We start from the raw sequence: 9,923 nt of genomic DNA, 5'->3' as shown, positions 1-9,923 counted from the left end.
TGTTTTTCACAGTGCCCTTGAAGAGACAAAGACCTTCACTTCGAAGATGATACCATGAACCAAAATGCTTTGCTGGCTTATGCAGATATTTAAGCTATTTGCCAGCGCAAAGCCTGGAAGAACAGAAGATGGAAACAAAACTCAGCTTGCTAGCTAGCATTGCGAACACCTGGCAAACAGTGTTAGCAAGTTCCCTTGTGATTTCTGAAGAATATATAATTAATACTTAAAAAATAGCTTGGTATTACTACTGTTCTTTGATCTATTTTGTGAGGAACTCAGCTACAGAAACAGTTGGGATGCCAAGTACCATCCATAAATAATGTCATATTTTCATCTCTATCTAACCTAAATATTTATGTGAAATCTCCCAGTTAAAATGCTGTCTTGGTTTCATTGCTTGTGCTGGGGAGTTAGCAGGAGCTGAATGCTAATTCAATTGCTATTCATATTAATGCCATCTGTCCCTGCACAGGGAGTTCAGCTGAAATTCAGCAATAATTTGTGTCCCATTGGAGTTTGTTGTGGAAGCTGCTGAACAGTGAAGTTACCTATATGGATCAGATGAAGGTAATTTTGTTTTATGGGAAGGACTTTCCGATTAGCACATTTCTTTCAAAGAAAATGTCTATAAAGTCAAATTCCCATATCTGGGAAGTAATTTATTAGTAATCAAAGGGATCAGGACAGAAACAATCACTGGTTTTCTAGTTTGAAGGCTCTTTAATTCTTGAGATTCCTAAAGACAGACTTGGAATAATGCAGTGAAACATACAATCTTGGGAATAAATATAATTACTTACCAAATGGTTGCCAGACCTCTTACTGAGATATCCCAGTGACTGTGGATGTTCAATATCTACATACATAGCATACATGCAGTCAGTGAGATCCCAAACTGGAAAAAAATTCCATTTTGAGGTGACATTTAACCACTTACATCCCAACGAAGCTGATGGAATTTAAGCAAGTACTTGTTCCTAAGAATGGGCACAAATTCATTGTGGTCAAACGCATAGGTAGGCACAGAGCAGTCCTCCTACAGTTAAGATTACTCCAGAGAAAGTCACTTTAACATACTATTACAGGTCCACTAAATAAAGAGATTGACTAAATTCAACAACCTGTCAAAAATAACCTCTTTTTTTTTTTTTAAGTTATTGGAGTTACTTTTCACAGGACATCCAGCACATACTATAGGAAAGGTTCTCTATAATTAGCAGTGTGTTTCCTGGCCAAAGGGAGGAGAAAAGCTTCTCCTAAAAAAGGAGCAGCCTCTTTGGAAAAGCAGGGATATCCAAAATCCTTATGACAGAACCATGTGGCCTTCAGTGCAATTGCCTTGAAAGTGATCACACAATTTGTGTGTTGCAGATTGCTTTGCACAGTATCACAAGGCATGTGTTTTTAATTAGAGCAGCAAGACCAAAGGTAGGTATTGTCTAGTGTAGATCATGTATGTGAAAGGGGGGACAATTCAGTTTCAGAAAATTTCAGCCCTTTGAAAAGTTGCTCTTTTGTGACATTTTGGCAAAGCTTTTGTCTCATTTAAAAAAGGCAAAAAGAGTATTTGTACCTCACTGAAATGCTGTTTTCTCTCAAGGGTGTATGTTGAGAAGAAGATCACAAACTAACATTACTGCTTTACAAGATGGGGCTTTGACATCCTTTGTTCTCTGGTACAGCAGAGAGTTCTCCACTGCTGCCACAGGACCACTGCTGGTGATGGAGCCCACAATCCAGCAGGCCATTGCTTTCACCTCAAAACGTACCCCAACTATGGATCTGGATCCCTAGTACTGGCCTTTCCACTGGTGGCGTTCTTATTCCCCTCCTAAAACGCTACTGAAAATGCATCAGTTCATTTAATTGCCAAAACGGTGAAATTAATCAGCTCTGAGATTATGATTGTCAGGGAATTCAAGAGAGTAATGACTAGAGAAATGCAGCCAACAAACATATTCAGATATTTTGAAGTCCGGACACCTTCCCTCTTTTCACTATGCTGATCCAGCATTTCTGTCATGGAAGCTCCAGCAGACGTGGTTAGAGAAGGAAAAAGGTGTTATTTTTCAGATGGCTCTCTCATTGGAGATGGAATTTTAACGGTGAACAAAATGGAATAAATAAACAATTCAGATTCAGAGCAGAATAGAAAGCATTGACAGGACTTCGTGTCTTCTCTGGCTGGAAAAGTTACTTCTTTTTATTTATGTGAAACATATCTAGGATCTAGACATGATTTATACATATTGTCCCCAATCTGTATAAAGGAAGAGCTTCCAGGAAGAGTAGTGGGAGAGAACACAAGCCTTTAGTAATGATTTTTTCTTTGTTTCTGACCCGTCCATCTAGGCATGTGCACACCACGAGCAGCAGTACAGTAGGATGGTGTCTGATTCCAAGAGGCTTACACAGTGGAGTTGCTACCTCTAGGAAAACAAATTTTAAATGACTTCTGCTACTACACTTATCAACCCACATGCAGGTTTGCTCCAGTAGTCAATTAATTGGAATAAACACAAATGATCCTTCAGTCCCCTTTGAAATGGGGAATTTCAAGCAAAAATCTTATCTTTTCAAATTTTACTTCCTCTAGGCTATATGTAGGTAGGGCCAGAACATTCTGCTATAACTTCAAAGACATAGTCCTGTCTTCACAGTTATCATTCATTATTTTTGCACAATTAGTCAAGACCAGTTTCAGTTTTCTCTTCACAGAGCTGAGGAATTTGAAGAGCCTGTGCCAGCTGGCTTCCCCCTCTTTCTTCATGGTCAAGATTTAAAAGGCTTGTGTGCTGCGAGATTTCCTCAGAGATTTGATAGTTTCAGTAGGTCTTTAATTTTACGGAGTAATTAGTTGTTTTCTTGCAACATCCTAAAAAGTAATAAACAGTTTCCTCACAATGCAAATTATTCCGTGATGCTATGATTCTATGATAAATCCTTAAACAATAGTCCATCATCTTACTGTGCCTGGTAAGATCTTGGAGCAGATCCTCCTGGAAACATGTCAAAACATAGAAGGCAGGCAACTGACAAGAGACAGCCAACATGGCAAATTGCAGCTGACTAATCTTGTGGCCTTCTATAATGGAGTGACTGCATCAGGGGACAAAGGAAGAGCTACTGCTATTGTCTGTCTGAACTTCTGTAAGGCCTTTGGCATGATCCCCCACAACATCCTTCTCTCTAAACTGGAGAGATATGGACTTGATGGATTTAGAATTAGATGGTTGAGGAACTGGCTGGCTGGTGGTGCCTGAAGAGTTACAGTCAATGGTTCAGTGTCCAAGTGGAAACCAGTAACCAGTGGTGTCCCTCAAGGGTCCATAATGGGACCAATACTATTTAATATCTTTGTTAATGACATAGACAGTGGGATCAAGTGCACCCTCAGCAAGTTTGCAGATGACACCAAGCTGAGTGGTGCAGTTCATTCACTAGAGGCATGGGCTGCCATCCAGAGGAAGCTGGACAGGCTGGAGTGGACCTGTGCAATCCCCATGTAGTTCAACAAGGCCAAGTGCAAGGTCCTGCACCTTGGTTGGGGCAATCCCTGATATTGCAGAATCACAGAATGTTAGGGATTGGAAGGGACCTTGAAAGATCATCCAGTCCAATCCCCCCACCGGAGCAGGAACACCCAGATGAGATTGCACAGGAAGGTGTCCAGGTGGGTTTTGAATGTCTCCAAAGAAGGAGACTCCACAACCTCCCTGGGCAGCCTGTTCCAGTGTCTGTCACCCTCACTGTGAAGAAGTTTCTTCTCAAACTTAAGTGGAACCTCCTGTGTTCCAGTTTGTACCCATTGCCCCTTGTCCTATCATTGGTTGTCACCGAGAAGAGCCTGGCTCCATCCTCGTGACACTCACCCTTTACATATTTATAAACATTAATGAGGTTGCCCCTCAGTCTCCTCTTCTCCAAGCTAAAGAGCCCCAGCTCCCTCAGCCTTTCCTCACACGGGAGATGCTCCACTCCATCATCTTTGTGGCCCTGCGCTGGACTCTCTGCAGCAGTTCCCTGTCCTTCTGGAACTGAGGGGCCCAGAACTGGACACAATATTCCAGATGCGGTCTCACCAGAGCAGAGCAGAGGGGAAGGAGAACCACTCTCACTCTACTAACCACCCCGCTTCTAATCCACCCCAGGTACCATTGTCTTCCTGGCCACAAGGGCACAGTGCTGGCTCATGGTCATATCAGTACAGACTAGGGGATGAAGGGATTGAGAGCAGACATGCAGAGAAAGGCTTTGGGATATTGGTGGACAAAAAGCTGGACATGAGCTGGCAATGTGCACTTGCAGCCCAGAAGACCAATCGTATCTTGGGCTGCATCAAAAGGAGTGTGGGCAGCAGGTGGAGGGAGGTGATTCTGCCCCTCTGCTCCACTCTGGTGAGACCCCACCTGGAGTCCTGTGTCCAGCTCTGGAGCCCTCAGCACAGGACAGACATGGACCTGTTGGAGAGGGGCCAGAGGAGCCACAGAAATGATCCGAGGCTGGAACAGCTCTGCTGGGAGGACAGGCTGAGAGAGTTGGGGTTGCTCGGCCTGGAGAAGAGAAGCTCCAGGGAGACCTTATTGTGGCCTTTCAGTACTTAAAAGGGGCATGTAAGAAAGATGCAGAGAGACTTTTTACAGAGACCTGTAGTGACAGGACAAGGAGCAATGGTTTTCAAGTGAAAGCAGGTAGATTTAGACTGGACATAAAGAAGAAATTTTTATGATGACGGTAGTGAAACTCTGGAACAGGTTGCCTGGAGAAGTTGTGGATGCCCCATCATTGGAATTTTGGCAGGTCAGGTTGACCTGGGCTTTGAGCAACCTGATCTAGTGAAAGATATCCCTGCCAATGGCAGGGGGTTGGACTAGACGATCTTTAAATGCCACTTCCAAACAAAGCCATTCTGTGATTCTATGATCCTATGATGATGGCCTTAAGGAAATACATAAAACCAGCCAACTCTTTGGTATAAGGTAAATGAAGTGGTTTGAAGTGTGGGGAAAACAACTTTAAATTAAAATTATCCTGCAGTATGTTTAAACAAAGCTGCTTGTCAAGTAGTTTGATCTTCTTTTTTGCATTGAAGATGCCTGACAACTTCAAGAGTAAGTTGCTTCCTTAGTCAATTTCAGTTTTTATGTGAAATATCAAAAATGTGAAAGATTGCAGAAAATGCGCCTGCAAGGTCACGGAGTACTGAATAGATGCTGATTTAAATGTGTCACTTGCTTTATCTCCATCTTACACAGACCTGATTTGCTGCTATTTAGTTACTTAAAATATGTTATTTCTTGAAATAAATTTAATAGGTATCTTTCTATCTTAAAGAAATTACCAATTCAACAAAGGAAAGCAGGAAACAGTGATTAAAGCATATAACAGAAGCTGGAGACCTGCTTTTGTAGTCTTAAACTTTATTAACTATTTTGCTCCAATTTGCAAGTAATTTTATCTCTGTGTGACTTGTTTTCCTGTTGCAAGAGGAGGGACATAACATACTTAGAAAATGTTTTCCGTGTTTACTTGGGTATAAATTTGGCCATACTATTTCTTTAAATCCAGGGCAGGACACCAGCAAGAGAAGACTAGGGATGTTTAGACAAAGTCCAAACCCTTAACAACAGGAATAAGAAGTTAGGGACAAAGTTATCTACTCTCTATTTATATAAGTCATTGCCTTTTGCCTAAAGAAATTGTCTATTGGAATGGGAAGTCCTTAAACACCTTCTGAAATTGTATTTAAACTCCACCTACTTGTACCTTCCTACAAAGGGAGTAAAGATGTGGAAAGGGAGAGGCTTTCTGCAGCTGAAGAAGAATGAGTTGTGTGGCTGGTTTGGTTTAATCTGTTACATGTCTTATTTATTTATTTATGCTGTACACTTCACAGTGGATCAGCATTTCTACTTGTGTATGAAGTAGGCTTCATTCTCTGTTCCAAGTTACAACCAGCATTATTCCCAATGATGCCCACAGCAGCTGCAATGCAGCATGAACAAACAAAGAATAAAATGCAGTAATTCAAACCATTCTTTTACAGTAAAGAGAACCACAATTTTATCTGATTTTTGCCCTTTTTATTAATGGCTTGTGCCTTGTGCTCCCATGTTTCTCCAAAAGACTCAGTAATTCAGAAGGACTAGATTTAATTATTTAACATTAGAGGGGAGTGTGGGGAGGGGAATTAAACAGATACCAGTAAGGACTCTTGAAACTCAGGAAAAAAAAGAATGTTTAATTAGCATATAGGCACAATACCCTGCCTGATATGCCTTACTAACAATACAAAGCAATAACCCGAGGTCAAAAGTTAAGTTACAATACATGCAAAAACATCTGGATTGTGCACTAAGTAACGTGTTAGGTATAAGTACATCCGTCAAATAAACATACATCTATTCTCCTAAAGAACAGAACTTCAGAGACTATTTCAAAAGTAAAGTTACAACAAAACAACCATAGTTGAGCAGCGTATTGGACACAAAGCATCCTACACAGAGACATTTGACCTTTGGAGGCAAAAACTGTAACAGGCAAATAGCTGAGAGCCAGATCCCCAAATACTTACTTATGAAAAGCTCTCAGTGAAGCCTAAGGTATTATCAGAATGAGGTCTGAAGGATTTTGCCCTTAATGAATAACAATTATGAATGGGTAAAATGTCTCTATTGGTGAGAATTTTAAATCAGATATATAAGTTTGATGTTGCTGATTAGAGTGAAAGGAGGAAAGACTGAATATCAATACAAATAAAACAATATTTTTGTAAAACCCTTAAAATAAATAATGATTACGAAGGAAAATTAGGGATCATGAACATGTCCTGAAATCAAAATCAACATGGTTAAAGTTAATAAATACTTTAAATAGTTAAGTTCCTTTTTATCCTACAGAAAAATAATTAGTATTAAGAACTAAGAAAGCAGAAAGAGGATGTACACCTCTTCCTTACTTTTAAATAAGGGTGGTGAGTCCCAGTATCATCTCTCACTATTAAGCTATCTGTTTGTGTGTTACAGGACCAGCCAAAAGGGACAGAACATACACTTACTGCCACTGTAAATTCAACAGATCTGTTTTTTCTTCCACACAATGACCAGTCACGGGCTCAGTCCGCTAACAATAGTGGTGAATTTGGTGTGGGGAGGAGAGGGATGTGGGCAGTGAAGGCTGGGGTGAAGGCAACTCTAACCCCGTATCGGTGTGTGACAAGTGCTCTCTGTCACATGGAAAGGGGACGTGTCTGTGCTGCCGCCCAGGTTCCCAGATAACGACGGGCTGAATCCGGGCTGCTACGTATGCAATAAAAAAAAAATTACTGCAAAACCTCCCCTTGGACTTTGCTGGCAAACGCATTCACTGCTGAAGCAGCGGGTGAAATAAGCTATCCCCATCACAGCCAGCCAGCCCGGACACCCTGAGGCGTTTTTTGTCCGGAGACTGCTGAAGGGAGCAGCCTCTCCAACATGAGAACTGCTGTTGCATCTGACCGGCGCAGCGGGGCTGAGGAGCTAAGAAAGGCAAGTAATAGGCGCTTCAGCCCTTCTCTTCCTTACAAATCCTGAATCAGCTTGGCTTTTTCAGCTCTGATTGCAGAAAAGCAAGTCTGCTCTGCTTCCACGGTGTAAAAGCTATAATGGACGAGATCCTAAAAGACAGCAAGATCCAAGTGACAAAGTCCTCACTTGGAGACATTCTCCCTAAAACATCAGAGGCAAGTAGTGGGTGTTTATGACCGGGATTTCTATCTCTATATATTATATGGCTGTTGTGGAGTGGCACAGAGAAGCCAGTAGCAAGGAGCTCTACAATCCCTGTACAGGGATATGACCACACTAGCTGGTTAAATAGATGTAATAGGCAAAGCCCTATGTATAGCGGGTTGCTGCTGCCCACTAACTATTGCCATGTCTCGAAGACTGCAGCAGGACCGTAGCAGAGGCACTCAGGCCACTCACACGTGAAGTTCAGAACCCGACTCTGCACTTGCTGTGTAGGATTTCTGCAAGACAGCTGCTTCCAGCTGTGGTGAGGGTTGCAACACTGGCTAGGGTTGTGGATAACAAGATGCACACTCGCTTCTTTGAGCAGTCACCTCCTGTATTTTAATGAATGCACGGTATCCCCAAACGAAAAGATTAACATTAGACATCAGCAAATCAAACATTACCGTGACCATAACTTTTTTTTTTTTTGTTGCTCTGAGCACAAATCAGGTATCTAGTTACCCTAGTGAGTCTAATCTAAATTGTGCCACTGACCCAGGAGGTAAGTTTTGGCATATAAATACTATAAACTTTTCCAGAGGGGCTGAACTACCACATTGTCTACTGATTTTAATATATAGATGCTCAGCACCTTTGAAAAAAAAAACGTTTAATCCTTTGTCTTCCTCTGTTCATTTGTAATACTGCAGCACGAGCACAGCACCACCCCTGCATATCGCAAGCATCAAAATGCATTGAGTGTTTTGAAACTCTGAAGAACTGATATACACACATAAAGTACAAAACAACAAACTGTGAAAAGAGTAAGATGAAGAATTGTACCCTGTAACCCTAAGAACATCAGGGAAGTTTGATAAAATGGGGTACAGGCAGATAAAGCAGCAGTAAATAGCATACAACAGAGATGCCAACTGACATTGACAGTTGTAACACATTTCCTTTTTAACACAGAGACAATAAAACCAAGTTAAGAAATTACTTTTTAGACCACTTTTCCCCCATTTCTTCATTACTTCGAAGTGTTTCATGAAACTACTGTATGGTAACTACTTTTGTACAGAAAGTACACAGTAAGTTGGTTTTGTGGTCCAAATAAAAACATGCTTTTTTTTTTTCAAATATCATGCATTGGAATGCAATCAGCTTCTTGTCAGTCATCAGTAAAAAGAACAAGCACATTTTTGACAATAAAAATCTTCTATAATTAACATTTTCCGTATTCATTTCTATAGCAATCATTAGCCAAAACTATTGAAAATATTTCTGGAATTTAATTTTCTGTTGCTATCTGCATTTCTCATTGAGGAATTTTCCAGTATTTATGATGTTTCCTCATGCAGTTATTTACAAAGAGATGGTCCTTGTGGTGAACAACCTTAGTGAAATTTACAGTTGCTAAGGTACATTTATAAATGCTAGCAGCTACAGTCAGACAGAATGAATGGAATTTATTGTGCAGCTCTGGGCTGGGCCAGCAATATAATTAAAGTGCAAATAAAGACAAAAACCACAAGCCAGGCAGATCCATTTTTCATCGCCAGCGTTAAGAAGCATCATGACTGTCATAAGAAATGTCAGATCAAATAGGCCTAGGTCACAATCTATTTTAAACACCTGTCTCCCTGAGAGGATTTAAGGGAGGTATACAGTGGTATAGCCCTATTTCTTCAACTGGCTGAATATCATTGGAAAAGTAAGGACACTTTTCCAGCCAATTTTTTTCAACAGTGCTAATACCTGCATTTTATATCATGATGCGCTTTACAGCATGCATTTGAGCTCACTTTCCATGCAGCTACAACAGGCCACTCTTGATCAGGAAATTTTAGGAAGTACCAACTAGCTGTAGAAATCACGTCTACCTACCTGGTACGTCACGAAAGCATAGGCTTTGAAAACAGTTACAAATAGCATATTTTCTTAAGCATATGCCCATATGCAAATGATAATACTAGTTCAGATAAAAATATATAGTCTGTGTCTGCTAGCATACAAAGTTTGCCACTGCAGCAAACAATTTTAGAGCTTATTCAGTGTTGGATGGCTGAACAGAAAAATAGACATTTTTCAAACCACTGATTCCATGAAAAATGGAACTGTCATGCCAACTCCTAGTGTTCATTGCTGATCACTACCCATTGCCAGACCAGACATATATTTCCACATTGTGTCGAGAAAGTGCTCTGT

This window comes from Caloenas nicobarica, chromosome Z (assembly GCF_036013445.1).
Source record: "Caloenas nicobarica isolate bCalNic1 chromosome Z, bCalNic1.hap1, whole genome shotgun sequence".
Taxonomy (NCBI): Eukaryota; Metazoa; Chordata; class Aves; order Columbiformes; family Columbidae; genus Caloenas; species Caloenas nicobarica.
Note: the sequence above shows the minus strand (reverse complement) of the source record.